A 7817-nucleotide genomic window follows, 5' to 3' on the forward strand; every position below is an offset into this window, starting at 1 on the left:
CCACCAGGTGGGACGCTCAGACCAGCTGACTTGCCTACTTGTGCTTTGTGCCAAGTCTATTCTTTTTTTTCTTTAAAAAAATTTTTTTTTAATTTATTGATTTCAGAGAGGGAGAAACAGATAGAAACATCAATGGTGTGAGAGAATCATTGATCGACTGCCTCCTACATGCCCCCTACTGGGGATTGAGCCCACAACCTGGGCATGTGCCCTTCGCCAGAATCTAACCTGGGACCCTTTAGTCCACAGGCCGACGCTCTGTCCATGAGCCAAACCAGGTAGGGTAAGTCAATTCTTAATGAATTCACTTGCTTTGCTTCAACCACTGCTGTCTGTCAATTGTCTGAATTTCTTCTCACAAGATTGACAAGAGCCAAGGATGGACAGCCCCGCTCTCCAACTCAGGGAGCTGTCCAGTAGCATACATATCACATATATAAAGTATATCCATAAATTTACATATATAATATTTATATGTAATATATATAACATATGTGTGTGAGAGTGTGTATGGTTATGTTTCTCTGGTAACCCTAATACGCTTGGGATATATTAATAAATATTGAGCTGTATTGAAATTGGCATTTGAACTTGAAATTGGCTTAGACTGGAAGAGTCTGCACAACACAATGTTAGGGGTCCCATTCACTATGTTGTAAAGACTGTGTCACAAACGGCCTCACAAAGACTGTGTCACAATATGCAAGCCCTAATAACCTCCATCTCTATTCCTCTTGTTATTGTTGTCTAATCAAGAAAAAAGCATTTCTCTGTGTGACCCATTTTTCTTCCTGATGTCTACCCTCCAAAATCTAGAGTTGCTATCTAAAGTTAATTAGAATCGAACACTATAGAATCACCAATACCACTCTGGTAAGTACCTACATCCTCAAATGAGTGTTTCCATCTCAATGCAAATAAACTTCCAACCAAGAACATACACTTTCTTTTCTTTCTCAATGCCTTTACTTTTAAACATGAGGGGGAAATCTTATAGGTATACATGAAAAAGACAGACAGATCACAGGTAAAACAGAAGAAAATCTAATCAGAAAGCTGTAACCTGTATGACATGTTACAGGCTGAAAAGAAAGTTAATTAGTATTCCTCTCCTTCTTTTTCACCCTCTCTTTCAACAAAATTTACACCAAACTCCTCATAATTCTTCTCAAGGGCAGCCATGTGCCCACAGGCCTCAGAAAACTCTCCTTCTCCCATGCCCTCACCCACATACCAGTGAACAAAAGCATGCTTGGCGTACATCCAATCAAACTTGTGGTCCAGGCGAGCCCAGGCCTCAGCAATAGCTGTGGTGTTGCTCAGCCTGCACACGGCTCGCTGTGCCTTATCTAGGTCTCCACCAGTGACCACAGTGGGAGGCTGGTAATTAATGCAAACTTTGAAGCCACTGGGGCACCAGTCCATACACTGGGTGCTGCCCTTGGTCAGGATGGTAGCAATGGCAGCATTGACATCTTTAGAAACCACATCATCATGGTGCAACAGGCAGCAAGCCATGTGGTTACCATGACAAGGGCCACAGTTCACCATCTGGTTGGCTGGTTCAAAGCATGCATTGGTGATTTCTGCTACAGCAAGCTGTTCATGGCAGGCTTTCTCAGGAAAGATGACAGGGGCACATGTGGCCACAGGGAAGTGGATGTGGGGATAGGGCACCAGGTTGGTCTGGAATTCAGTCAGATCAGCATTCAGGGCTCTAGCTAACCTGAGGGAAGCAGTGATGGAGGACACCATCAGGTTCCTAAGGCAGTTAAGGTTAGTGTGGGTTGGGCACTCAATATCATACATGGCCTCCCTCATTGTCAACCATGCAGGCACAATCAGAGTGTCCCGGGGTGGTGTGGGTGATGAGGATAGAGTTGTAAGGCTCAACCACAGCTCTGAAAACCGGGGGTGCTGGGTAGGTGAACTCCAGCTTGGACTTCTTGCCGTAATCGACAGAGAGCCATCCCATCAGCAGGAATATGAAGCCAGAACTAGTTCCCCCACCAAAGCTGTGGAAAACCAAGTAGCCCTGAAGACCTGTGCACTGGTCAGCCAGTTTCCAAATTTTGTCAAAGACCTTCTTGCCAATGGTATAGTGTCCACAGGCATAGTTATTGGCAGCATCTTTCTTGCATATGATGAGCTGTTCAGGGTGAAAGAACTGGCGGTAGGTACCAATGCGAACTTCACCAATGACCCTGGGTTCCAGGTCTACAAACACTGCCCTGGGCACATGCTTGCCAGCACCTGTCTCACTGAAGAAGGTGTTGAAGAAGTCATCTCCTTCCCCAGTGGTCTTGTCCCTTGGCATCTGAACAGCAGGCCGGATGCCATGATCCAGGCAGTAGAGCTTCCAGAAGGCATTGCCCATCTGGATACCAGTCTAGCCAACATGGATGGAGATGCCGGTTAGCAGGTGCAGGCAACACTGGATTAGACACTGGGTCCAGGTTACTATCCCCAACAACCTAAGAGTCAAGGTAAGTAACCCACTCAAGAACATATATTTTCAACAAAACACAGCTTAGAATTGATATAGGTTATACTTAATAATTTAGGATTTTTCTGTACCTCAAGATCATCTTTCTGAATATAAAGGAATCAGCATACAATCCTCTAAGTAGAGGGCAGGTAATAAGTTTAAAATTTAACTAGCTAAACAGAAATGTATGGGGAGATTTTTCTTTTAGAATATTTGTTTAATTTTTTTTTATGTGCCTCGGTCCTAAAAGTAAAAAGTAAGGCATGAAGTCCAGTTAGTTAATGACTTCAGCTATTTTGGTACACAGAACTGGAAACTTTATTATAATTTGCAGGGGAAAGTGAAGAAGAGAGAAGTCATGCATGTAGGATGTTCTCCCTACTTTTCCCATACCTGTGGCAGGCATCACTAATCGATTTCAGCATTTCTCTCCTCGGAGGCTGGCAGAGGCCCATAATCCTTTTTAAGGTAGCATTTCAAGCAGAATTAACCCAAGCAGTGAAACACACTTGCTATTTCAGATTGAGAAAGTACCCAGAAATTTTCAGGCGAAAGGTCATTTCTTATTTTTCTCTATTGGATGAGAGTATATTCCAGTTGATAGTAAAGATGGTCCTAACAATACTGAATGCCAGCATGAAACTCAAATGCTTTCCTCCCGCATTGGTACTGGCTCCTCCCTGGAGGTCTTCCCGGTTCCTCCAGTCTGCGCTGATGTTTTTTCTTCCTCATTGTTAATGGCCCTTAGAATTCATGCCAGAGAGTTTAGTGTCCAATTAGATTGCTAAGTTCCTTGGGAGCAGGGCAGCATCTTACCTTTGGGGAACACGGCAGAATTGAAATGCTGGGCACATGCAGCATTCTTGGATGCTCACTTAAGCATGCCTGCTTTTGACTGTTGATATGTACTGAGATGAAAGCAGAAAGAGAAGCGTGGTACCTTCTCAGTGGGTTTCAAGGAAAAAAAATAAGTGCGTACAATATTTAGGTGAGAGAATACACTAAAAAATAACAACAAAATATTTCCTCTACCATTTCCAGCCTAACATCTTCAAATTGTGTGTATAGTCCAGCAGTGAATTGATTCAGAAGCCGCACTAAAATGCAGAAGACATTCTGTTAATGCTGAGCTTAATAATTTAATATTTCAAATATAACCTTTCCACACCTTGTGTCCAAAAAAGATTATTAATGCTGGGTGTCTGGAATGCTCTGAATTTAAAATTCTGCCACAGTCCTTCCCCGGAACACTCTCTTCTGTCAGTGACATTCCTTTCTCTTCCTGAAGTTTGCTTATTCTCTCGCTGTGGGGAGCCGGCAGGGCCATGGCATACTCAGCCCCAGGGCGCCTTATGTGCCATGCCAGCTCAGCCAGGTTCAGTGACCCTGAGTGGGGGGGTGAAAGGGGGGGTGAAAGGATTGAGAAAAGACAGACAAGAGAATGAAAGCTGGGTCTCGGTGGGACACTGCTCCTTGATGAGGAGACAGCGCCAGCGCCCACAAGCCCTGTCTTTATTTTATAGCAGATGCCACGAGGCAAAGTGGGGGCGTGATCACGTTGTTTACAGCATTCTCGTGAGTTTCAACCTCACTTAACTACATGCACCCGAACTCTATCACAAGGCACGTGGGGCTACGTGTTCGGACCATAGGTTCAAGCTCACAACCACAGCCGTTGGCTGTAATTATGCTGGGAGGGCCCTGCCCTCCAGCCGGGACTTGCACGTGGCAATGAGAGGACCCTGTCCTTTCATTAGTCCGAGGCTTGGACCTGGCCAAAACACTGTAGCCGCCCCCCACACCTCGCCTTTGCTCAAGTTTTTTCCTCTGCCTGAATGTCTCATTCTCTTCCAGCTCACATGTCCTGATCCTGCCTGGGCTTCGAAGTCAACCCGGAGACTGCCTCTGCCATAAATCCTCTCCTGACTCCCAAGCAGCCCTGGGAGGCTCCCCTCTGCATGGACACAGCACTCTTTCTGCCCTGCCCCTGGGGTTTGGATCCCACAACACACAACAGCATAAGCTGTTACCTGGGTCAGAATCTTGGGTCTGCCCCTGGCTGGTTAAGTGACCTCAGGCAAAGCTCTTTTCTTCTTTAGGTCTCAGTTTCTTTATCTATAAAATGGTCATAAAAACAGCACTGATCTCCAAGGGTTCCTAGGAGGATGAAATAAAATAATGAATGCAAAGCACTTCACAGCCGGGCACATAGTAAGCACTTATTTAAATATTAGTTATTATCACTGTTGTACAACCTGATATTGGTTTATAATTTTAATATCTGGCCTTCTACATTACAGATTGTTTGTGTTTAAGAATATGTTATCTCCCCTAATGAACTTTAACCATCGGGAGGGCATTGGTGAGTTCATTTTCCACACCTGTATCAGTTAGCTTCTGCTAGGTAACAAACCACCCCAAAAGGTAGTGGCTTACAATAATACCATGCAATTAGGTTAGTGGTTCTTTTTTTCAATATATTTTTTATTGTTGATAGTATTGCAGATATCTCCCATCCCCCCCTTTTTACCCCTCCTCCCAGTCCCTATTCACCGCCCCCCTACACACACACACACACACACACACACACACACACACACATAGATTTCACTACCCTATTGCCGGTGTCCATGGGCTATGCAAATAAATATATAAGTTCTTTGGTTTATTTCTCATTTCCCCAGCCCCACATTGAGGTATATCAGTCTGTTCCATGCCTCTATGCTTCGGGTTGTATTTTGTTGGTCAATTCATTTTGTTCATTAGATTCCACAAAAGTTAGTGGTTCTGAAATGTTAGTGTGCATCACGATCACCTGGAGGGCTTGTTTTAAAAGGTCACTGGGCCCCACTGGAGCTCATAGTGTTCCAAGAGAGAGCAGAAGCTGCACGGTCTCCTGATGTCTAGACTGGCACTTGAGCAACATTTGATTGTTCAGAGCTCCTCCGGAGGCCAGATTCTAGAGGCCACAGGCTCCACCTCCTGATGGAAGAATTAGGAAGTCACATTGTGAAGGGGTGTGGCTAAGGAGAAGGGAGTAGGCAGGGGTCCTCCAACTTTTTAAACAGGGGCCCAGTTCACTGTCCCTCAGACCGTTGGAGGGCCAGACTATAGTTTAAAAAAAAACTATGAACAAATTCCTATACACACTGCACATATCTTATTTTGAAGTAAAAAAAACAAAACGGGAACAAATACAATATTTGTATTTGCATGTGGCCCGCGGGGCCGTAGTTTGAGGACCCCTGGAGTAGTGTGTGGCCCTGTTTGCTGTCTACCACACCTCAAACTGAGTCTAACACCTACTAATAATTGATGTTCAGGAAGTATTCGTCAAATGAGTCAATGATTCTCTTAGCAGCTGAGTTTTTAAATTTTGCAAATGGTATCGATTTATTTGTGCACTGCAATCTAGAAGCGCAGCACAGGGCACTGAGCTCAGGTTTTCATGTATAAAATGGGGATTATAATTATGATATCAACAGAGATGTGGTAAATTGAGAAGCAGCACAATTTAACCTCCCTACATCTCAGTTTTCTCATCTGGAAAATGGGCCCAAATCATCCCCATCTCACAGAGTTTTTGGCGAGGATTCAGATGAGATGGTATGTGCCAAGTGCTTGCCTTCTAAAGCACTGGCAGTTATTCCTAATGGGATCTCATTAGTTAGCTCAGTGGTGGTAACACAGTAAACCTGGGCCAACATAGCACTGGCTATAGAAATTTCAGCTTCTGCTCAATTCACTACCGGAAGAGCTGCCCTAAAATGCTTCAGGCCAGGCACTCCAGGTGTATGAATGCTGCTCAAGGCGTAAATCTATACCTGCAAGCAGCCACCACCAGCCCCACCAGATGACCTGTGGTGCCCCTCAGTTCTCGCCAGTTGGACGCCTCAGCCCACGTCTCATTCATCGAGCCCACAGCCTTTGCTTATAAAGCGAAAGTAGGTCACGTTGGGTAGTTCAGATTCAGAGGCAGGAGAGACACAAGAGAAAGGGATGGAGTGGGTGGAGCCAGCAGCCAAGGATAAGAGGTGAGAGCTGGGGAATTCATAGATCCTTTATAACTTTCTTAGGGCAGGGAGGGAGGGAAAGACAGGAGAAGAGGAGGGGGGAGGGAGGGAAGGAGGAGAGCTGGAGGGAGGGTGGCTGGGAGCCCGGTTGGCAGGTGGCTGATTGGCAGGCTGCAGGGCAGACAGTCACCGGCAGTCTCTGAGACCGGAGGCTGGAGATGCTAAATGAGCAATGTTGTGTGCTGCCCATTTAATTGCCTGGGGAAGCCGCGGCCACGGAGGCCACATGCTCTGCTAAAGCTTTCAGAAAGGTCCCTGGGGCTTCACTCCCTCCAGGTGACTCCCATTTAGGCCAGTGTTAATGGGTCCCCTGCCGAGAAGCCCTTGTCAGACAGTGCAGTTAAAAGTGCCTCATTCAAATAATCACCATCTGAACCGAAAAGGCCCTTAGGCCGGGAAGGTGAGCTCCGGTTGCCAGTTCCAGGCAAGCCTGGAGCAAGGCCGCTTCTGAGCTGGCAGCCCTGGCTCTTTTCAGCCTCCGCTCTCCAGGGGACAGCAGGGCTGTGCAGACTCAAGGGTGCACCAAACAGCGCTCACATGGGGCAGGGCAAGTAGTACAAACCCAGCATCAGGTATCAGATGGATTCCACGGTAGCAGGAGGAGGTGAGGAAATGAGAGGAATCTGGAATTCCCCGCCCCGCCCCCACCCCGGCCGGCGAGGCTTGAAGCAATAAGTATGGTTCACTTGCTGTGCACCAGGCTCTGAGGGTGCTGTGGTGAGCACGATGGGCAAGGCCTTGCTCTCAGGTTGCTGAGGTTCCAAAGAGGGGAGGCAGAGGGCAGGTAAACCAGTGAGCAAAGATGATTTCAGGTAGGATGGTGTGTGAATGATTGGCCCAGAGTGGGGGCAGCGAGGAAGAGTAATATCAGTGTTGTCCGTTTAGATCAGCGGTTCTCAACCTGTGGGTCGCGACCCCTTTGGCGGTCGAACGACCCTTTCACAGGGGTCGCCTAAGACCATCCTGCATATCAGATATTTACATTACGATTCATAACAGTAGCAACATGACAGTTAGGAAGTAGCAACGAAAATAATTTTATGGTCGGGTCACAACATGAGGAACTGTATTTAAAGGGCCAGAAGGTTGAGAACCACTGGTTTAGATTGTAAGGCATCTATTCTAGGGACCCCAGGCCCCAGGAAGCTCCCTCTGTCCTTCTAAGAGTCCTTTCTCTGTTCCGTGTCCTGAGTCCAAAAAATGGAACCAAAGCTGAGCATTCAGCCGCACAAGCTGTATTCAATGGCCAGAGAATG

General features: G+C 46.5%; 1 pseudogene; it reads right to left on the minus strand.

The window, feature by feature from the left end:
- Positions 1–1098: 1098 nt before the first annotated feature.
- Positions 1099–2392, minus strand: LOC118656917 (annotated as a pseudogene).
- Between the last annotated feature and the right edge of the window lie 5425 nt (positions 2393–7817).

Source organism: Myotis myotis, unplaced genomic scaffold (assembly GCF_014108235.1).
Source record: "Myotis myotis isolate mMyoMyo1 unplaced genomic scaffold, mMyoMyo1.p scaffold_m19_p_5, whole genome shotgun sequence".
Taxonomy (NCBI): Eukaryota; Metazoa; Chordata; class Mammalia; order Chiroptera; family Vespertilionidae; genus Myotis; species Myotis myotis.